The sequence below is a fragment of the Anser anser genome (assembly GCF_964211835.1).
Source record: "Anser anser genome assembly, chromosome: 13".
In the NCBI taxonomy this organism is placed as follows: Eukaryota; Metazoa; Chordata; class Aves; order Anseriformes; family Anatidae; genus Anser; species Anser anser.
The window spans coordinates 14,158,149-14,182,005 of NC_139734.1; the positions used below are offsets into that span (position 1 = coordinate 14,158,149).

At 39.5% G+C, this 23,857-nt stretch overlaps 1 protein-coding gene across 10 annotated transcripts in view; it reads left to right on the forward strand.

The window, feature by feature from the left end:
* The window catches only part of HTR2C (5-hydroxytryptamine receptor 2C), a 310,851-nt gene that overhangs the window by 211,138 nt on the left and 75,856 nt on the right, over window positions 1-23,857 (forward strand). The window contains exons 9-11 of one of the 10 annotated variants that reach the window (XM_083797960.1): window positions 2,415-2,563; window positions 15,046-15,249; window positions 23,207-23,341. The exons of the other annotated variants lie outside the window; for them this stretch is intronic. The gene's annotated coding sequence lies outside the window, so the exon portion shown is untranslated. The remainder of the gene's footprint in view (window positions 1-2,414; window positions 2,564-15,045; window positions 15,250-23,206; window positions 23,342-23,857) is intronic. 10 annotated transcript variants of the gene reach the window in all.

Genomic DNA, 23,857 nt, shown 5'->3' on the forward strand with positions numbered 1-23,857 from the left:
CATCACACTATTTTCAAGTGGATACTATTTATAGTGTTAAAATAAATATAAATTATATATAGTGTTATGTATAATATATATATATAATATAGTGTTAAAATGAATACTGTACTAAAATATGATTGAGAATACAGTTTGATGCATAACATCTATTTAAAATATTCACATTATTTATTGGATTTGAGATTGTACTGAAATAGTTCTTCAGTTTCATTATAACTTCCGTAGGCAGACCTCTGATCTATATAACCAAGTGAGCACTATTTTGGAAGAAAATATTCTAAATATATTCTAAATATCTAAGTATTCCAGGATTGTTTTTCTTTAAACTTAAAATAGAACGTTGGGAGTTTCTCACCTTAACAAAATGCTTGGTTTCTAAAGACTGAAAGATTTTTGATCCCATGTACTCTGACAGTTTTTCTTGTAGCTTTATTTTTGTCCAAACTGTTATTTTCAGCTCACTCTGTACATGTGCACTAGACTTCTGCAAATCCATAGTGCAGGTTTAGTGGTTTTGAACAAATAGAAGTAGGCTCTGTATTGTTGGAGAACTTCACAAATCATCCTGACATCTTAAGAGCTGAATTCCATCTCTGAAATGCCAAGTTGTTTGGGTTTTGTTTTGATTTTTCTCTCTTGTGAGACTCTTGGCTCTTCATCGTAACAGCAACTGAGTGATGCACATGATCCAGGTGGTCCGACGTTTACCTGTGTCTGCACCTACAGTAGCCTATGGACAACTTTTAGCTGCCTCGTTTCCCTGACTATCTGCAGGGCTCTGAATGTCCAAGGAAAGGTGAGCAGAGAGGCAGCAGTGAGTGCTGCTGTAGGTCTGCTCTGTATAGCACATCACTGCAGCTTGGTCGGATACAAGATCAGATGCCGAAGTATTTATAGGCGTGTGTCTGGGTTTTGAAGATCAACTAAAACTTCCTTCCTTTTTCTTTCCTTTGCTTTACCTTGGCACTTCACATGCTGCTAATAACAGAAGGCAGTAAGCTGCTAAGAAGTGAAGTATGATACTGGTATATTTCCTTGATAAAAGTTAAAAAAGCTTGAATTCCACTCTACACCTCTTTTTCCTTTGGTAACAAAACAATTAACCTCCTATATCCACAATTTTTTTGTGTGTGAAATAGTTGGGGAACTTGCATAAAGCTCCAAGCCATGAGAAAGCTTCACTGGGCAAATTTAAGTGCAGTACAAGTCATCTGGTGTGTTTATAGGGAAGGTGATAGCTCACAAGTCTAAACTGCAAGTCTAATCCTGGTTCTGACTGAAGGCAAAATTTTCATTACATGATTTTTTTTTTTTCATTTGTTAAAAGACCTGAATCCTGATCTGTTTGACATACCTAATATGTAGTAATTGCATTTATGTGATCTGGTGGTTGCGGGGAGAAATATTCTTACAAGCTTCATTATTTTTGTGTGCAAACTTTCTGATTAGAACTCTTTTACAGAAAGATGCATTCTGCTACTTTATATTTTGGGGGAGGAGGAAGGGAATAATAATTGTGTATTGCACAGGAATAAACTAGAAAGGGAAGACAAGCTCACTGAGAGTATTTAATTTAGTTCAACTCTTTACGGCTCTCAGCCATGTGATCCCCAAGCCAATGAAGGTTATATGAATCGTCGTCATACCAAGCCCCCATGTTTCTGACTTAAACTAAGCATGTGTAGGCAATGCTGGAATTTCCTACCTTTTTATTTATTTATTTATTCATTTTTAGGACATTTCTTCTGGTTACTGTGGGAAAATCTAGCCCTTCATTTTCTTTTGAAACTTTCCAAGCAATATGTGATGATTTATCTGTGGTAGTCTGTTCGGTAAAATATATGTGCGGTTTGGCTGACTTCTCCGTTGCTGCTATCTTTGTAGTCTTGAGGAAATTGAAAAGCTAGGGAAGAATATTCTTAACCCAGTGGAGCTCTAAATACTATTGTTGATTTCATTAGTAAGCTAGGGTCTTTGGAAGATTCTCAGCAAATGTATCCTGTAGTTCAAAGCTGGTTTAGCAAGAGCTGAAAAGGAGGGGCTAGGGAACTGCAAGGTCATTTGATTGTGTTATAGGCTTTAATATCTCCCGGCTCTTATTTCAGATGTTTGAAGTCACACTTTGCTTGCTCAGCTAATAGTACACAAAGTGGTCATTAATCAAAGTAAATAATGTGGCTGTAGCAAGAAGCATAAGGCACAGAACATATAGAGGGAGTTTCATTGATTCTAGGGGATTTTGGACAGCAGGGTATTATCACTGCAATGTAAATAGATAAAGTTTCAGATTCATGATTAGTTTACAGTTCACCATGCATCACCTGAGCTCTGGGAATTGTATGAGAGTCTGTAGCCTCTGGTAAATGCTGCCATTTCTAAATGTAACTAACTCTCTTTCATCTTCACCGCAGGCCAAAATCACACATTCACATGACTACCATTACTCAGCCTTGGTGGGCTGCCACATGTTAAGCTGCTGGGCTTCAATGCACATGTGAAGGGTTCCCAAGAGAGAGAGTCTGTACAGCCACGACTTGGAAAGGGGATGTTGTCACCTAAGGTATCCACTTTCCAGTTTCACCAGGTGATTGGTGGGTTTTGTGACACACAGAGAAATAATAGTGGAGAATCTGATGTTCTAATATGGATGATTTTATGCTTAATATTTTTTATATGATGCATACATTTTATCTGTTGTCTTTGGAAGGCTGCACCAGAACAAGCAATTTGAAACAGCAAATGTGCTAATTAGTAAGCAATATGTAAATCCACGTGCAGGAACGAAGGCAGGCAGGCTGTGTGCAGAACCAGGGTGTGCACTGCTGTAACAGTCACAGGTGAGAAGGAAGCACTACTAAGCAGGCAAGAGATACTTGACATCTGAGCTGAGAGCACTGGCACATTAACAAAGAAACCCTGTTTTACCTCAATAGCAGTAGTTCTCACTTAACTGAGGAGAGCCAGAGATGTAAGACAGTTGCTTTAGCACTGGAGGAGGATTTTTTGCATGTGTTTCGTGTCAATAATGTTTTCTCATTTTTTCTTTGCACCTTTGAAAAAAAAATTTGAAATCACTGAATTTTATTGCCTATTGATGGAGTCAATGGAAAACTAACTGCAGGGCACTCATCTCTCAAGGATACAGTGATTCATAACTTGGGATACTGGGACGTCGTAACTTTCCAGCTCCTAAACTCAAGAGTAGTGAGGAAGTCAGACTATAGGGGCTGGTGTGAGAGCTGGTTTTGCAGTGAGGGTTGGAGGGCAGTGAATGCTGGTGGGAGCTGACAGGAAAGCTCTGTTTTGCCACATAGTGTGGGAAGCTCAATCCCAAATGAGTTTATGGCAAAATCCATCTTCATACAGTAAGTCGGTGATGGACATGAAGGCTTCTGATTTCCAGATCAGAGTCACATTTACTGAAGCATCCTTCCTTTCTATAATGGTGCCTGGATTGCATGTTTCAGTTACATGAAGACTGATCTAGGAATGTGACAAAGGGAAATGGCTCTTTTGAGAATGTCATTCTGCTGGTTTTGCTGGCACAGTCCTTGTCATGCTGCTTCATACTGTACATCCTGCATCAGGCATTGTTCTGTTTGTCAGCTTGATGAGATGTGAAAGGCAATGAGCAAAAACACGAGAAGAAGTCTTGTACAGGGCAAGAGTGTAGTGTAGATCTTCGGTGGGAAGTGTCTCCCAGTTTCTGGCAACGAGTGTTTCAGAACAACAGACAGTGTCGGTATTTTACTTGATGTTTTCATGAAAGTCCTATTTAAGGAGACATGATTATGTGAGAGTATGAGGTAACATCTAAAAAAGGGGGAAGAAAATCAACTGACCACTTAGTGCAATAGAAGAAATTGAGAATTTAAAGTAATTAAAATAATTCCATCGTGGTCAGTTTCTTTGACTAATTTTGTGTATTTCTCACAAACAAACAAAAAACCTATTCTTTCAAATTTTCCTGCAATTTTTTTTCCGTTATTAGGGGGAGTTGGTGACTTGAGATCTTTTTCCTGTGGACATGTCAAGCACATATAATACACATATAATATACACGCAAGGGCAGCTGTTGACATTGATTCAGGATAACTGCAAAGCCACCTAGGGAAAAATGAAAACACTTACGTACATGTACAGGGGGAAAGCAGATAAAACATTACTGTAGTTCCTTTTTTGTTTTGCAATTACAGTAAATCAGATGTTATTTGTGACAGAAATAGGTAATTATGTTTTTAATTAATTTGGGTCTCTTAAAGTCACAGAGGAATCTGGGGCAGAAACAAGTAAATGCTGTATGTTTCCTAATTCACTGCACAGTGCCTTAGCCACGGAACCATCTCAGTCTAAACATTTCCTTCTTAGGAAGATGCTGCTTTCTGAAGTGCTGCTTCCATGCGTTAATCCATTGCTCTGGATGGAGTAATTGCCTGGCAGCCACAGAGCACTGTAATGCTACCAGGTATTTACTTACTTCAACAGACTTTGCTGGTGATGATAAGTTCCTGTGCAGGCTGAGAAGTGATTGAATGATCTGAGTCAATTGTGCATTGACTTCTTCTGTGCGAATGAGGAAGCTTTAACGTTCCTTTTAATGGCATCCCTTCCTTCTGGTGTATCAACTGTACCACTCAGCTTGGTGTTAGCAAACTTGCTGAGAGTGCACTCAGTCCCACTGTCTATGTCATGGATAAATATATTAATCAGCACTGGTCAAAGGACTGACCCCTAAGGGTCACTCCATCATAGGACACCGAATTGGTCAGACATGATTTGCCCTTGGTGAAGCCATGCGGGCTGTCCCAGATGACCTCTTTGCCTTGCATGTGCCTTAACATTGCTTCCAGGAGGATCTGTTCCATGATGTTCCCAGGCACAGACGTGAGGCTCACTGGTCTTCATTTCTACTCTTTTTAGAAATGGGAGTGATATTTCCCTTTTTCCAGTCACCAGAGTCTTTGCCTGACTGCCATGACTTCAAATACGATGGAGAGAGGCTTCAAAACTACTTCAGCTCAAATTCAAATGAAGTAGTGCAAATGCTTTTTTTCTTGGGGTCTGCTGCACCCTCACTGTGTGCCTCACTGGTTATTTCATGATCCGCCGACATTATATTTTTGTCGTGTTGAGTTTTAGGGCATTTTGTTTGGATCATGCTATGTCACCTTTGCAGTTCATCCCTAACCGCCTAGGACTGAGTAAGTTCTGGTGATTAAGGCACAAGGCTGAGAGCTGTGATCTGGGTTGTGTTCTTGCCTTTGAGACTGGCACTGCGCACTGATGTGCAAGATGTTTAATTTCTTTCTGTACTGTTGTTTCCTTCTCTGTAACTGTGAAATAAATCTTGCTTGCAGAAGATTTTGAGAATGCAGATATGTTAACGTTCACTGGCTCAGATCCCTTTGTAGGAAAAGCCTTGGAGGGGCTATACAGACATATTAGGAGATTGCAGCTGGGCTGGCTCTGTATTGGGTCCAAAAGGTTTTTTGGCACCGACCCTGATCTGAATGGGGAGGATGGGCCTGTACAGCTGGAACTGGGTTACAAGCCATGGAAGCTGATCTGCTCCCCTGGGTAGCGCCGGTGGGTGGATGGAACACTCTGCCCTTTCCTCATATAAATCTGCAGCTGATGCCCTCCTTCTTGAGCCCTCACATGTACTGAAAATTATTGTGATAGTATGGGTGGTCAGCTGAAAAATCATTGCTTTTGTGTCTGGGATTTGCTATTATGTGTTCGATGCTCTAAAATGCAGCAGCACTGACAATTAAAAATAGTTTCAGCCTTCAGCACATATGCAACTGCAAAAAGGACTGTTCTTTCAGCCAGCAGTTGACAAGCGAAGCCTGTGTCTGGGAGCGCAGCACTATTCACATGCAAATGCTCCTTGTCTTACTGAACTGGTACACTCAAAGTTCTTGCTGAAGTAGGTGTAGCAAAAAATTTTGGCAAGCCTTATGTTACATTAGTAGAAATTTGAAAACTTTGCATGTAGAAATAATGGTAGCGTAAAACAGTGTGATAATACACAGAGGAGGAATACCTGGTGACTGATTACTAAATACTGGGCCTGAGAAAATGTCAGTATTAAATGACTAGTAACACAGACTTCCTAGCTGCAATGTACCTGCACGGAGCACGTGCCTTTGTTTTGAGGAGTACAAACAAGCAGTTAGCAGGAATGGACTGGTGTCATCTCACCACGTACAGAAATAGGATCTGATGTAGCTGCGAGGAGATTGCTTTGGTCCCATGGAAGTCAATGGCAAAACTTCCACTGATTTCAGAGAGAGGAGCTCTGAGTGTGAACCACCATTTACCATTTCCTCCCTCTACTTCTCCAGTAACTTAAAAGTTTTTTATCCTCAACTGTTGAGTGTATTTGCATGTTGACAGTGTGATGGTGAAAGAAAATATAGTAGGAGGACAAACTGTAGTAGGTAGGAATGGAATGAATTCTGAGATCAAGGGTGACGTTCATATGCCAGCCTGTCAAATTAATAGTAGAGACAAAAGCTAACACGGAACACTAAAGAGCAGATTGTGTTAAGTCATCTGAACTGTTCTGGTTTACATATGGTGCCATGCAAAGTAACTTTGGAAATGATTTAATTTTCCACTGTGCACACATAAGGTCCTGAAAATAGCACAAATACTTGAGCAGATTTGCTTAAAAATCTGAACGTTTTCCCTTCTGTGAGAGCTCCTTTGGTTGTTGTGTTTTAAAATAAATCACGTTTCTATGCATTTTGACTTCCTTGGGCATTATGGGAAATTATAAACTACTTCATATGCAGGGTGACATTTCAGATGTGGGTGTATGGGGCCCTCACATACATTTTGCAGCTATTTGCTTTATCACTTACTTCATCTATATGTGACCTGTCTCCATCAGTGGAACTTGACATGTTCTGCAAAGTTCTTGCAGGCTCCAGTTTGCTAAGAGGATCTATTTCTTCAGTAAACTGTAAATATGTGGGCGCTATCACTCAGATTCTCAGCAGTAGCTGCTGATGCTATAAACAGTTTTGGGAGCTTTTGATCCCAAACCATTCAGCAATTCTTGCCTGTCTTATGGCAGCTGTAGTTTGAACCAGCCACCCAAAACAAGAAGGTCTTTTGGAGATCACAGAGTCTTAAGCATGACGTCTGTAGAGGCATCCAGGAGGTGGTTAGAGTCAGAGCTGTTTTAGAGGCTCTGGGCTAGCTGAGGATTTCCTAGACAGGCAAACAGTGATCTCAACCATTTTGGTGGTGGCTTTCTAGCATTGTAAGATACATCTAGCGGGGCATCTGATTCATCTTGCTAGGTAGGGCAGAGGAGGCTGGAGAAAGAGCAAAGTGGCCAAAGAGCAGAACTTTCTTTGGTCATCAGAGAAGAACTTTCCCTTGAAGATATCAGGTGCCAGAATTATGCAGCCGAAGATGGCCCTGGCTTGCTCGTGAAGTGCCACCAGACACCTCCCATCTGTGGCTCTGGCAGTGCCCTGGCAGGAGGGAGAAATGCGATTATTTGAGGTGCGTGACTATAAAGTGCTGAGAGCCTGCACATTATGCTGACTCCAGCGTGTCACCACATGTAATTGTCTTTTAACAAATAAACCTACTGCTCCTCTTGGTAGCAGTCAGTCATGGAGCAATACCTGGAAGCTGTATAAATGGCAGTTCTGTAGGAACAGAACGCTGTGCTTTATGACCAGACTTGTCCCAGTGTGGCTTAGTAACACCTTACTGTGAGGTATGGAAATCTGATGTTTGGTGTGTTTTTTTTTAGTGCTGGACCTCATCTTCATATTGGCAATTTGTACTGTCTGCAGGTCACCATTATACATGTTGAATGCTTTCAAATCAGTGCTGCATTGGATCATTTTCCTGAAGGGATACAGTCAGGCAAAGAACATGCTTTACACTTCTGGGAAGTAGTCACAGCAATTACCTAGTTACGGAGATTTGCCCCCAAAGTCAGTATTCAAATATATCTATTGATATCATTCCCAACTTCAATAAATAGAGGAGAAATTCCTGTGCCTTTTCACAATTACTTCTTGTTGACTGCAATGTCACATATTTTGCAAACAAATCCTTTACTTACCCTTACTGCTATCTAGAACTTATTACTAAGAATATTCTCATGATACTGAGACAAATATATTTTCAATACTGTTAATCTCAAAGGCACTCCACAAACTAAGAATAAGTTTCATGTAAATGAAAAGCTTTCTAGGACCACCAGTGAAAGACATAATTTTAAATTAAAGATTGAAATATTGATAAAAACACAGTAAAATACAGTTGAAGGTAATAAGTGATAGCAGAGTGAGTCCAGTGCAGACAGTTTTAAAGAGTGCATGGGTCCTGTTTTCTTGTTTGCAATGAGTATTTGTTCAGTAATGCACTTGCAAAACAACCCAAAAATAAAAACAAGCCCCAGAGCTTTTTTTCCCCACCCTTCCACCCCCCCAGGAATGCTTTAAAGTGGGGAATTGCCTGAGTAATTTTCTTCTGAGTGGAAGTAATTACCCAGGTTTGTACTTTGTGGCTTTCCTTTTATTAAGGCTTAGGAGCAATACTCTATTTTGAATCCTATTATTTTTTTCATCCAAAACGTTAAGTACAATGTTAGCGAGCCAGCTAAGGGGCATAGGGTGGTTAGCACAATGAAGTTTGCTATCTTTGGGGAGAAAAACCATGATTGACATTTATCAATGGTTAATAAATTCCGTGTCTAAAGTCAATCTGCAACAGCAGCAAAGATTGTTTTATAATGTTATTTCCTGGGTGAATGACATTATAGAATTTCCTTGATTATTCATCTTTCTGGTTTTGAAAATATCCAATTTATTTTGGAAGCTGGGTGGTAATGAGCTTGCAGGCAGCTTATCACGTAATTTCCAACTGGAAACAAAGCTGGTCTGTGATCGTATTTTTGCTTCTGATAGTGTTTATTTGTTTTATGCTTTACCAAGCATTAATGTTTAAAACAAACAAGCAAAAAAATACTTTACAGTAATTGGGAGTCCTGTCTGTGTTCTGCTGGAGGGATGATGAGTTCAGGGGTATCTTTCTGATCTACATGCCCTTGAAAAGGACTATGAGTCTCTGTGAAACCCTCATGATGGGAGACAGCAGCGGAGAAGTGGCTGCATCGATGCCACACTTTGACTATGTGATGATGAATTCCCATGTGTGTCAAAGGGATCACCTTTATCCTGTACCATATTTCTTTTCACACATTAAATGGACTTAGCAAGCATCATCACCTCTGCTCCTCTGTGCTGAGGTTCCAGGGCCTGAAGAAATATTTGGTCTATGAAGACTAGTCTCCAGGGGTACAGGGATGTTCCTTCCTGGGCCACAGGCTGATAAATCCAACGCAGCAAGGAAATTGGAGTGGTGGCACAGAGCCTGCAAAACAGGACATGTGGCCAAAGGTTCCCTCAGCACCTGCAGGTTTCCTACCTGGCACCTGGGGGTTTGCAGCTTTGTTGAGAGGAGCTTACAGTCTGACCATGGCAGTTTTCCTGAGAGCAATCCACTCGCTATGGCAGTCAGACATAAGTACAATCAGCATCTAGAAATAAACACTTTTACATGCATCTCTAGTAGCATCCCCAAATGGGCTGTGCTAAATTAAATGTATTGTTTTGTTGGTTTAGTTTTTAATCTTAAAAGCAGGGTTTTCAAATAGTCACGCATCAGAAAATGTATTTTGGAAAGCTTTACGCTGAACTGAATAAACATCTAAAACATCATCCAATATTCTCCCAACAAGGACGTTTAAAATTCAGGTTGTGTTAGTGGCTAACAAAGCAATGAATACCCTGAAACAGGACTGAGACTAGGTTCTGGTGAGTTAGAGGGATTAATTCCAGCACTCACAGTTGATATAATTCTTTCCTTGTGGAGTTCAAACTTTGCTGCTCCAAAAGAATTAGCATGCAGACCACAAACTCAGCATGTGTCACACAAGATAAAAACAGACATTAATTATAAATCGTTCTGGGTACAAAAAATATTAATTCGACACCTTAAGGGAACCATCATATACTGTACTAATATCTTCTCCACGTATGTTTGTGAGCTCATGGAGGAGGCATAAGGATGACTACCCAGCTCTGGTGCTTTCGAGTTGGATTCTTTTGTTGTTAACTCTGCGCCCTTCTAAAAAATTCTTTACTATGAACAATAAATAGACATTTTGTGTTGGACTTTATACACCTGCCTGACGCTTTGCTGCAGATGAGAGTAGAGCTACAGGGCTTTATCTTTCTGCATTCTGGAGTGAGTACTCTTTTTGCTGCAGCTCCTGTCTGAAGCATGAACATATTGCACCATGAATATATTTAATTGCTTTTTCAGCCTTAGGTTACAGGTGAAAAAAAGGTTGATTAATTCGCTATGGATTTTTATAGAGATTATTTACATGAAATTACATGGAATTACTCACAGAAAGACAGTTATTTTCCCTCTCCCTTACCTCTAGGGCTGTCTGATTTGTCTGGTGAAGACAGGAGACCTGGGGCTGTGTTGCAGGTCGTAGAGGATAAGGATCTCCTCCGGGACACATCTCTATATGTCTATCTGATGCCTAATTGTTTTATGCTGCTCTGTGGCCATCAATGTATCTGAAGACTTTCTTGATTTACCTTTCTGCTTAGCTACAGAACATTAGGATATCTTACATATGTATATGTTGGCCGCTATAGGCTGCTGGTTGCTTTAGAGAGGATGGCACTTGAGAGCAACTACTCATGTGGGTATATCTGCAGATGCATAGGTGCATGGTCTACAGAAAGCAGCTGGAGCTGGCCCAGGGATTGCGCCAGCACTACAGCACATTTTTAGCAGGTTAATGAGAATGTATGTAGTATTTTCTACTCTGTTTCCTGGTGAGGCAAATAATTTTGAAATAAAAGCAGAGATCTTTCAGGTATAGAGTGAAGAAGGGGAGATTAAACAGGGAAAACTGAGCTTTTATAGAAATCTGTATTTCTGTGTAATAAAATATCTAATCTTATGAAGTGAATTCAGCCTCATTTTTAATCCCACTAGGCCAGAGGATGATAATGTAAATGAAAACCTGTTCTAGCCATTTCTTCAGGCATTGCACTTCATTAGCCTTTATTTCTTCTCAATTCTACTCTTGACACCTGTACAAATTTCAGGTTCTTCCTTTTGGAAATGCTTTGATGTGCTCATCTCTGTGACAAACTGTTTAAAGTCTTGATCTTAATTGAATATTTGTAGATATCCAGAGATAATTTTGTTAATGAAGTCTTTAAAATTCTAAGTGAAGTTCTAGTTTTCTTCATGAAGGAAGTTTTACCCCTGCCGTTATTTTTATTTTGGAATTATTTTCCTATTTATTGTCCAGGAATGTTTTATTCCTACAAAGTAGCAAGGAGCTTTTAAGGCTAGAGATGTAATTACATGAGGATTTTATATTTCTATGGGAGATGGGGGAGTTGTTAAGAGAATAGGAGAGCAACATAAATGAAAAGTTCTTTTCAATGAATGAAGCATTTGATAACAGAGGCGTGAGAGCAAGTTCCTGCCCAACATCAGATTAAGAGTTCTCTTATAAATTGTACACTTAGTACACTTTTCTAGGTTGAAGATGGGCATTTCAGTATCTCAAGTTTGGTGTAAGGTAATCAAAATTAACTGAATGTTACTCAAAATATATTTGATAATTTTGGACCTACTGACTATGACAGCAATCTGAATTCCTGAGTCTGGAACATGGGAGTGATAGGAATAATTCATTGCGATGTTGGAGCCTAATTTGGCATTTCAGGTGCATGAGATGCAGTAGCTATAAAAGCCTATTTGAGGCAAAAGGAAGAGATGTATATAAGAGGAAATGGTTGATATTAAGAGGAAGAAAATGTTTCCAAAATTCTGCAAAGCTAGGAAGCCACATCCGCCTTGTAGCTAAGAATATTTAGGGTTATTCTAGGAGCCCTGCTGTGGTGCTCAGGGCCCCACTGCAGGATAGAGGAGACTGAACCAAGGAAAGCACAAATGAGAGAGGAGACATCCACGCTGTCCTCTTTGCCTTCACTGATGTATATTAAAATTTTCAGAGCAGTCTGAAACAGGTTTTCTTCTTGAGTCACACAAAATATTTCTTTGCTATAGTAATGTCTGCATATACAAAAAATTAAAAAGATTTTTAAAAAATCCAGTAACAGCTGTCCTGGTAGTGTGAATATAATGAATGTATTGACAGTTTAAAGGTGTTTGTTTTTAACACTGGTCACAGCAGACTAGTCAAAATGTGGCCTCTTTTTGAAAAGATAAAACAAGCATGTTTTTCAAAGGGGAACTTTAGGAAAATAAAATACTTATGGAATGTAGAACTTGCTATTGTTTTTAATCAGCTAACAATAGGCAGTACTTTGTTTGTTTTTTCCTAAGGGTATTTTCCCTAAGTGCTTCCCTTACAAATCAAATAATGTAAATAAACTATTTACATTATCTAAAATTATGTAAAGTAATTCCCTTAGTCTAATGTGTTGATTATTTTTCATTTTGAAAAGAAAAATATTTTGCCTCTGGTTGAAATTAACACTCAGCATGCACATCCCAGCTACTAAAAGGGAGACCTTTAAATCTTAATGCAGGCTCATTCTTTAAATAGGAACTGACTGATCTTCAAAGTGAAAAAGCTGCATCATGAGGTGTAACAGGGTTCATTAAAGTCCAATTAGAAAATTCATTTTAACACTAGGCATTCTGTTCCTTTTATCTCCCAAACAAAACAATAAGAGTTCCATCACATACAAGTAAATACATATTTTACATGCATTATGTAAATAAACAATGTTTAATTCATCTGTTTGTATAATGATTGATGTTCATTAGGGACTCTGACCAGTCATTAGGTAGGACCAGCTTCACCGTAATGCACTGTATCATTGGATGTGATTCTTAATTATTCATAGTGGGGAATTTAAGGAAGTGATTTGAAGTAGAGCTTATTTTGAGAGTGGTTATAAAGGATTTATTTTTTTAAGGGTTCATATTTTTTCTGTGCAGTGCAGTGTTGGCATACTTGTAAAACCATGACTAAGCATCTTTACGTTGAGGGCGTTTAGTGGTTCTTTTAACTACTTTTGAATGTCTTATTCATTTTAAGTTCAAATTATTTTCAGTTGTTGGTTCTCAGCCATGGGAAATAACCCCCTCCTCTCTGTTCCTGATACTACAAAAATTCAAAATTTCACTGGGTTATTTGATTAGAGATTATGAGTTTTGTGAGACTCATAACGATGTGGACATTTACAACATTAGTAGCTTCATACCTAAAATTCAAGCATTGCTCTTAAGTCTTTTTTGTACCAATGAACCTGCCAAACATGCGGAGTTTGTTATGCTGTGCTAGACTTTGTGTAGAGTTGGTCCTTTCCCCCAAAGGCTGTCCTTTCCCTCTCTCCATTTTGTCTTCAGTACAGCTTTATCTGTATGACGTTGTGTAGCATTTCATGAAATTGTGCAAAATCCTTGTTTAGACATTGCATTTTGAACCGAATGTAGGTGTGGGGATTTGTGCGGTGGCTCTTTGGTGTGCTGGATTGTGACTGTTCAAACACTGCATTTGGGAGGCCCCATGCTGCAGAGCAGATGCTGTGTGCCTGCAAAACTATCTATTAGAAAATGATTAGAAAGCGTAAATGATTTCTATATTTTTTTTATGATGATTATTATTATATTTATCACAATTACATGCAATTGATAGAAAAGGGTTTCTGGACTCTTAAAACACAGAAAGCAGAATTTTATATTGACGAAATCACATGGAAGGTAATGTCACATTTTGGTGGGATACATGCCCATAGTGCTCTCACTGTAAGTCTTGGCAGTACTGGGTTCAGGAGAGTTTTTAACTCCCAAACTGGTGATGTTCAAATCTTTGTTGGAAGCTGTAGCTGCTCAGTTCTTAACCCCATGACATGGGGGCACTAGGGACTGTAGAATTTCAGCTGCTCCACAAGAAGTGGTATATTTCCAGGAGTTTTAAATACTATTCATTGATAAGTGACCTAGCAGTAACAATATTTCCAAGAGGAAACTCCAGCTTTAAGGCTTCATAATTTTACATGTAAATCCCTTTGGAAACCCACGTTAGAGGGGAAAGCACTTATAAGAGATTTATTTCACAGCTGCAATTATGAAAATAATGTTCTAATTTGAAAAAAAAAAAGTACAAATAAATGGAAAAATCCACAGAAAATCCTTAACATCTAAAAAACAAACAAAAACTGAAACCTAGCTCAAATATTATTTGTTGTTACTGCTTACTGTTTTCACAGAATTTTCTCTGAGACTGTCTTGAAAGGCTGTAGTAACTAAATTAAATAAGCTGCACTTTTCTCTCTTAGGTAGGATAGGAGCATTCCTATTTTACAGATAAAGAAATGAGGCTTAGCAGGTTATGTTTTGAAGCACCTCTGGAAGTTTTGTTATACAGTAGAACTGTGATAGGAGACAAGTCTTTTTTTACACTTGGTCTTAAAGCTAACAGTGCAAAATGTAGCCTTGTAGTTCTTCTAGAAAGAACAAGGTCTATCTTTGAACATTAAATAAGCATTTTGTGAAGGCAGTGGCTTTAAGTGAGGCCCTAATGTGTGCTTCTTCACACATTTGTAAGCACTCTCCCAATTATTTTGGTGAGCCGTACCTGAGGGGACAGAAATAAGCTCACCTATTTTAGTAGAAATGGCTCAGTAACTTAGAGGTACTTTAGACAGTGACAAAATTAGACTTGTGACTATGAACTCTTGGCATAAGTATGCTTGCTCACTCTTAAGCAGTTGGTGTTTCTTCTCTGCATGACTTCATCCTTGAACTTGGCCAGAATGTTTCCTGCTGATAGAAAAGCCACTTCCTTCACGTTGCGTATATTAGACTCTATGTTATATGATGTCTGCAGCTTGGACAGCGTGTATTCTTCTGTGATACTGAAGAACGAGCAAACTAACATGAAATTTATTCATACCAATAATACTATTCATAGCTTCAGCTCTCTTTTTGCAGCCTGTGCTGCTGTCACCCGGGATTAAAAGCTGCAGATATGCCAGGGCTGCACTGAGGGTTTTCAGTGACTTGGATGAGGACTGCACTGATGCACCAGAATGCTGTGGGCAATGACTTCTGGGAAGATCATGAAAAAATAAAGTACAGCTAATGGACCTGAGTTCCTCTCTGTTTCCTTTTGGCAGTCATTCATGCTAATGCAAAGTAAGTATAAAGCCTGGCACCAAGAAAAGGTGATACTGATTTATGCTTGCTTTAAGAGATCCTCAAGTCAAGAGGGCTTCCCTGAATTAATTCCTTTTTGAAACAAAGCCTGAAGCTTAAGCCAGACCTTGCAGGACTACAGGTGCCTGCACCACGGCTGTGGCAGAAGGGTGCTGAGCACGCAAAGCATCCTTGCCCCAGGGCTTGGGTTCATCTAGGCATGTCAGTGAATCCCCAGGCAGCTCTGTGGCATGGCTTGCACGTTCAGACTAGGGGAGTGCTTTGCTTGATGTGGCCATGAGAATCTCTCTCCTGTGCTTCTCTGGGTCTGGTAGTGTGCTGCGCTTCACTGTTGGCTAGGAGGGATAGTATCCTGGTGCATGAGGATGAGCCTCGCTGAACATGATGCTGAAGAAAAACTGGCACTGAAAAATCAGTGGGGCAAATAGCATGAATTTTCCCACTTTGACAAACAGGTCAGCAGGATCCAGTGAAAAACAGAGGCTGGAGGAGGATGTGTTTGAGCTTGTTGAGCTGAGATGCGCCCAATATCCTGCTTAGCCCAGGCGCACTCTTCTATTTTGGATATGACCTCTTTGCTCTTGTGAATCAGTGTGGGGGTGCTGGGCTACATTTCCTGCCCCATCTGCCTTGCCACCATTGAGGATTAAGCTTTCAGACCCACCCTGTACTCATTCTTCTTGGTAATATCCTTCAGATGAGTTCCGTAACCAGGGGGTGTGAAGGGTGGCGGTAGTCCTATTTTTTGTTCGTTATTGTTGTTTTGTCTTTTAAACTTAAATCTAGTATTTCTATTTGAAGTCAAAATATTTGAAATAAACCACTTCAGAATTACAATTACATCTCATTGTATCTATATTAAGATTTAACCCCATTATAATCTCTTAAATTTACATTAAAACCAATATTTAAGCATTAGATGTTTCCTGTTAACATATAAAGAAAACTACAGCCCGGGAAATTCTCTTGCTAAAAGCGTAAAATTATGCTTAATTGCAAACAGTTTTAGTTCAGAAGGGCAGTTACCATTAATTGTTTCTTAGGAGAAGGTGTAGGTTAGTTGAGGTCTCTCTTAGCTCTTTGGTCTTATTATAATTAGCAACAATTGGCTCAAGTAACTAATTATGGAGATAATTTGCTTCACATGATGACTCTCATTTAAATGCAAGTCATGTTTGAACGATTTCTTTTGTAGCTGGTGCACCTATTAAAATATTTTTCTATATTGCCAGCTTGTATCCATAAGCAGTTTGAATCAAATTGCGGATAAGATTAATAATTTAATAAATAAGAATTGTAAAAATTAGCTGCTAACCATGCTGTGCTATTAGCATAAAAATAAAATCAAAGTTATTGTCATGATGCAATTGGTTGTAGCTGTTACCAAGCAATCACAATCAGTATTTTTCTTTGGGGAAAAACAGATAAACAAGATTATACAACAGGATTAATTTCAGTTACTTGAATGAAAATGTTTTGGCTATAGTCAGGTCAAACTTCTAAATATCTCACACTTCTGCTTTGCATATTATTCTCTCTAACTTTTTCTCCGCTTTAAATACCCAAGTTGGGTTTAGCATGGAAAACCAGCCTCAGGAGTGCACTGATGCAAACAGCTTTGTCACCAGTGGATTTGACTCTCTCCTTTCAAAGGACTCATTCCTCCGTTATAGAAAAGGACCTAGTCTAAAGACACTTGAGCCACTTCTCCGTTGGCCACACTTGTGCATCAGGAGTGGAGAAGGAACTCCTAAGCTGGTCAGATGTGAGCAGCCCACTTGTACTTAGTTGGTGGCGAAGGGATGTCCTCAGAGCCTAGCTGCTCCATTTTTGTAAAGCAAGTTTGTTTAGAGTGCCTAATGAACTGCACGTGTATAATTCTTGTATATAGGAAGAGAAAAAAAATATTGTAACATGGAGGAGACAGGATTTTTCCTGAATAATGAAGGTGTCACAGCAAATGAAATAGAGAACGCCTTTCTCTCTACACAATCTAATGGGATATGACAAAGCACATACTGCTTGCTGTTATCTGGCCTCCTCAGTCATGTCTGACTGCACCCGTAGCCACATCACGGTAAGCTGCATTGGATTCTGGTCTCTGAAAGCCCCCATGCAGACAAGCCCCCAAGCAGACAAGTGGAGGATTTTTCTTGTCAAACGTTAGCTGGTGCTCAACAGCACTGCTGCCAGCCCCTGAGAAAGCTAATAAGCGGGGGCTGAGTTTGGGAAGGTCCCTGCACTACTGATACCTATGGGAGTGTTACGGACCAGCCAGTGAACAGCACATATGCTGTGTGGGCTTCTGGGTCCAGAGGAAAGTCAGTCGGGCTGGAATTGTTAAGTTTCTGTCCGTGTTGCACAGAGTAACGAGATGTTTCAAGAAAAGAACGCCGTCTCTTTTTATTTAAGAAATCCATTCCCTTTTTTCTGCAAAGCATACAGTAATAGTAACAGAAAGCCTCATTAACCTTGCTGTCATTTGAGGAGGAAGCAGTTGACTGCACTAAAGTTATTACAAGTGATATATTGGATTACAAATGGGAATGCTAATTGAAGACAATGTCAGAGGAGGAGTGTCCTAGGGACAGAGTTAATAGTGGTGCTTGCAACTGTCTCATTCTCTCTGCAAAGGACAGTAGTAAAAAGGGAAATGACAGAGGGTAAAGCTGAAAGATGTGCAGAACTGCTGTGGGTTTACTGCATTTACTGCACCCTATATCAGACGCAGTTTGTGTGCCACTTCGCACCCAGTTTAATTTCAGAGCAGTGCTAACTTCCATGGGATGGAAATTTAAGTGTGCTGGAGAACATTAATGCCTGTTTTTTTTCTGGCTGTGAAAAAAAGCTTACTTGTTTACTCTTTTCTCTGCCTTTTTTTTTTCTATTTTATATCCTAAGAGTGTTCTATAAAATCTACATATCCCAAATTGCCCATGCTGACTTTTTAATGAGGAAACAACTATGTGCTCATGCCTTGGGATTTCAGATGTCGCCAACTGAATCAGCATAACAGATTGAAGTTGGATGGATGGCAGGTTGAAAATGTCCTCTTGCTCTGTGCTGCCCTGAGTTGCTTGGTGTCCATGGAACAGAATGCTGCTCTGTGTTAAAATTGTGCTCTTTCTCATGATAGCCATGTTAGATCAAAATGAGAGTTAATCTTCTGACCTCTTGTGAACAAGTGTGTGGGATTCGATCTGTTGGGCTGAATTTTTGTATTTTGTTGTTGTTGCTGTTTGTTTGTTTTTAAGATCACCGAGCATGCTATCGTTTATGAAGTAGATGTTCTGGAGATACACAGATAGTTTATATACACCATCTTCTTACATGCCAAGAAGCCATGCAAAGGAATGGCTGAATGTCATTTTCTGTAAAATAATAATTGCCCTTTGCTTTTGTTAGTAACATCCTGTACTGTGAAACAGAGTTTAAATATTCCTTCATTCTGCTTTTTTGGGATCTATTTGTTTTTCTCCATTTCTATAATGGTGACAAATTTTATTCATCAGAGAGACCTGTGCAGGCAGATTAGAGACAAATAATATGAACAGAGGTGGGGAAAAAAGAATAATAATTTTAAAAGTTAAGGTTGTTGAGTTGTTGGTTCCTGCTTCTTTTCCGTGTAAGCAGTTCTGGAGAAAGGGGCAGACAAAGTTTGTACCCTGCTTCTGGCACTCTCCCTGAAGCCAACAAACAGATCCACACAGAGAAAAAGTTTTCCAGGGTGCTTCACAGTATCTATGTTGTGGTCAAAATGCAACTGTAGATGAGACAGTCATACTTTCAAAGATGAGGATAAATTGAAAAATTATTTTAATTGTTTGTAGGATAAGAGTGAAAATGACTTGCAGTTGAATCTTGGACATATAACCTTCACAGCTTATTCTTCTCTAGTTACTTCTTTCCAAGATCTGTAATCATTATATTGTCCCCATTTCTGTCCAACAGTTAATTACATTAATTCACTGACAAACTATTATTAAACAACTGCAATCTACTTTAATAGCTGGTTTTCCAATTAAATATCTGATGTTTTTATTCTCAGTTCTTGGCTTTAGGCCCCTAATTTGTCGCTATCCGACGTCCCGCATCTCTGCTGTATTTTTGTTCCTTTCCAGGCATGGTTGTGCTGGGAGAGCTTGTTTCTGGATGTGTTGTGGGAGGGTTGAAAATGCCAGGTATAAAGCTGTTCCTTCCTGTGGAGGAAGGAACATCATCAGAGGCTGCTAAGTGGCAAACCCGTCGCTGAGGAGGATGCACCGAAGCAGACATCTTTGGTGCGGGCTCAGCATGCTGGGGACATGCACTGTTGGTCTTCTCGGCTTACTTACCGCGAAGGAAGTTCATGGTTAGGATTCAGATGTTGTACCCTCATGCAAAGAGTACATATTTAACTTAAACAGGATTGTAACTCAATCGTTTTAAAAGAATACTGTGAGGTCAGCACAGGTAGCTTTTCTTCCGAAAGCAGTATAAGTATCCGTGAAGCTCCTTCATCAGACCCAGAAAAAATCCTATAGGCTCAGAGTCACAGATTCAGAGTTTTATCTGTGGAAGGGAGGTCTGGAGAAACTGGGCTTAAAGTAGAAATAAAAACAAACAACAACAAAAAGAAACATGGATTAAAATCCTGTTCTACATCTGAGTCACGGCAATTTCAAATTTAGTTAATTTTTCAATATTTTTTGTAGTTTTTTTTTTTTAAGACTATTCTGAGTAGTTGTGTAGCAGCTCAACTATAGCACTAAACTCCGCCTACAAAGCGTAGGAAAATGTATTAATAATGGTACAGAATCTTCAGTGTCCTGACATTATCCCAGTACTGCACTGGCTTTAAACATTTACACATTTCAGGATAACAGCAACTTAATTAAAATCACTAAGCAAATGCAGATTATATTTAATTTAAATATTTATAGAATTTGTTTAAGCTTTCAAAATAGATTAGATGTTGAAGAGCAAAACTGCTAGCATCCAAATGATAATTTTACTTCTGAGCACAATTAAGAAACTAGTCAGGAATACAGCTAATAAGTCCCTGTTTCTGAGGAAATATTTAATCAAGTTGTATGTACAAAGGGCTTTTTAAAACAGGTGTTCTTGAGTTAAAGGGATAGTCTGGAAAAATTCTGTTACTTCTGATAATATTTTAAAATCTTTTATCATCTCTTGCTGTATAAGAGTTGCTGTTCTTCCCGTTATTCTGAATACAACTGTGGAAAAAATACAGAGAACCAAAGAGAGATGAAAAAATACCTTCGAGACAGCATTTTTACAATACGGTTCAGCCATGACTAATAGACTGCCAAGGCTTCTTTGGGGACAGGTTCAAATTCTTGGCTTGTCACTCCTGTTTCTCTCAAAGACAGTTTTATTCCTTGCTACACCTTTTCATTTTGGGAGACACTTTCCCTGTTGCATCTATCTGTCATACACCTGAAGGAGATCCCGCAGGCTTTAGGACTATTCCCTGTAACTGTAGATTTCTTTTTGCAAGAATGTTACTATTGTCTGAATAACCTGATACCTATGAAATCTTTCAGGGTTAGGTTTGAACATTCCAAAAATCTGTTTGGAAGTATCTTGCATTTTCCAACAGGACACCAAGCGCTCCTGGGATTGTACCTGTCCATTTCATGCAGGTTATTCAGCAGTGCATCCTAACTTGCCTTACTGCCTTCCATTGTTTTTTACTTTGTATTAAAAAGCTTGTAAGATCTGCAAGATCTTTTCTGGTTTTCCTTGGTAATGCTACTAAACATTATGCGATTCTAAAAGAGTGTATTTCCTGTATATTGTACACTGCTGTTCAAGCTGGAATATAACGTGTTTAATTTTTTCTTGGCCTTATTACATTTTATTCCTTGCTTCACTGCATTATCTGTCTCGTTAGTCCATAAATTTGATCTCTTCTAATCACTGTAAATTTCCCCTAGCTATATGTCACCAGCAAGACTAGTCACTTTAAAAAGTGCATTCCTGAAAAGTCATTTTATAAAAGTTATAAGAGGAAGCATTGCAAGATGCTGATGCTTAAGGCTGGATGCTTGTTACTTGTCTTAGACCTGAAGCATCTTTTGCAATCCCTTTTCTTTTCATAGGCTGATTTTGGTAGTTATCACACACTGAGATGGTCATCCAGGTGAGTGCCTTCAGCCTCAGATCAGCAGCACAGCAAAATCTTTTGGTGGGATTTTTAATCTGCACACAGTACAAATTACATTGCGTTTTTAGAATTAGAAGGGAGTTGCCAATTTACAGTTTCTTTTGTTGGAAAAAGGACTTTTCAAAGACGGAGGTGTTGTGGTACTTAAAAACAGACAGTGATGCAGAGCCAAGAACATGCAGTGGCTGTTCTATCGTAGGATCCTCTTATGCAAGAACACATTGTCTAATTTCTTTAATGCCTTTACAGCTTCTAGAAGAATGATCCTCGTCTGGTGCTGCTTTGAGGCTCTAGGGTCTGCATGAGTGCTTAGGATGCACTGTTGAGTTTTGATGGTTTATTTTCTTAAGCCTTGCTTGCAGTTTTGGAGCAAGAGCTGTTCAGTTTCTCAGACCATCATGCTCTCCCTGGCCTGGGCTCCCCTTCCAGCCATGCTGTCTTTTATGATGCATGTAGTGGCTCATGGCTACAATTCATACTTTCAAAAGGAAACTATTCACTGTCTTGCGTAAGTTACCTGGAGATTCACGAATGAGAAGCACAGGATGAAAGCTAGATACTAGTGTTTAATTTTCTTGAATCCCACCATCCCATTTTTCATTTCTTTCTGATATTTCAGACTGGTATCTGATCACATTGTAAAAATCATCAAAGAGAATAAGAAGAGGTGGAAACATGCTAAGTTTCTACTGGATTACTGAAGAGCAATTTCCAAAGCCTTCTGATACTACTGCAGCAAAATTCAACTCTGCTGTTTCATAGAGTTTTTAATTGATTGATGTATTTATTTAATTTCATGGGGTTTAGTAGCTTTTTATGACCTTTTGAATTTGTTTATAGGTGACTCAGATTATTTACTTCTCTAGCCCAGGGGTGCTGCAGCATCATATGTCATGCTGTACTGGCTTCAGTAGTCCACTGGTGACTGCAAAAGGTAGAAATTCTTCAAGCTACATAGAAATAGGCTGTTATATTCCCTTCAGCTGATTTGTCACGTATGCTACTTAAATTACCAAAGTTAATGCTTAGGAGTTTGATTGCTGAAAACTTTCGTGACAGGTTAAAGCTTAGCGGCTAGAGATGATTTGTTGTGTTTGCAGAGGAGCAGTTCAAATGAGTGTGAGCTTGTGTCACTTTAACTGAAGGAAGAAATTTATTTATAAAACAGTCTAAATAAACAAGTAAAGTAGAGTGTAGAATGCTGTGGACTCTTGGTGGTGTTTCTGTGATGAAAGCTGCTTGTATTTGAAGCTGTTAATTGTCGGCAATTTTTGCTTGGTGTTGTGAGGTTCAAATTACCCATAACTGTGCTTGATCGTAAAACACTAAAACCACAATGAATTCTGAGTAAACCACAGCTGACCAAGTCATCCAATTAACAGGAGTTTATCTAATGGACTAATTTAATGGGGATGTTTGAAATTTACTGTGTGGAAGCCACAGACAGATTTAGATTTAAAGCGTGAACATAGTTCTTCGTTCCCCCCCACCGCCCCTCCATCCCTCCCCACTAAAGGTCTATTTGAATCTCCTCCCTGATCCAGGTCCGTGCCATCTGCTCGTGCAGAATGCTTCGAAGAGAGCCCACTAAAGACATGCTAGCAAGACCCTGAGTCACAGAGCAAATTTTGATTGTTCATGACCTTACGTGGGCCACAAATCCTCTTCGGATCAGCTGCAAGAGAGGCTGAACTTCACAGTTTTCTCAGGACTGTGTTGCTGCCTGTGCTTTTACATGAACAAAGACTGATGGGAACCTGTGTCTAGGTGGTACTGCGTGAGAGTGAGACACTTGCTCCCTGGCGCCCTGGCTTCACGTCGCCTTGCAGCCATACACCGGATGCATAGCCAGCAGCAACAAGCATCTTTCCCTGAGCACAGGTGCTGTCATTCAAGAAAAAAGTAAGTGTCGGGCACTAAATGCCGGGCAAATGTATTGCTGTAGACTCAGATTACAAATACTGCTCCTCTGGATCTGTGGTGGCTGTCTGACTCTGTTGGCTGGTTTGGGAAAATGCCATCTTCAGCCCACTGCCCCTAATCTGCTTGTGTGGTGGCCAGGCAGCTCTCCCAGATGAGGTGATTCCAAGACTCATTAGGAAGGTTTACTTGGTTTAAAAATGCTTTGTTAGCAAATATTTCTTCCGACTCCTAGTATTTTAACTAGCTCCAGTTCTTGTCCATCTCTTATTTTAAATTGATATGTACTCTACCTAAAGTGTTCTCTTCAGCCAAACCGGTGCTGGGTTCATCCACAGGAGAGTTTAGTGTTCATTTATCTCATTTCTTTACAGTCCAAGGTGAATCTCAGGGGACTAATGCTCTGAACCAAGTGGCTCTGGGCCATTCTTTTGGAAAACAAAGGCACTTAGACCTTTGTAAAGAAAATAATTTAGTAATCAGCGCAAGAGACCTGTC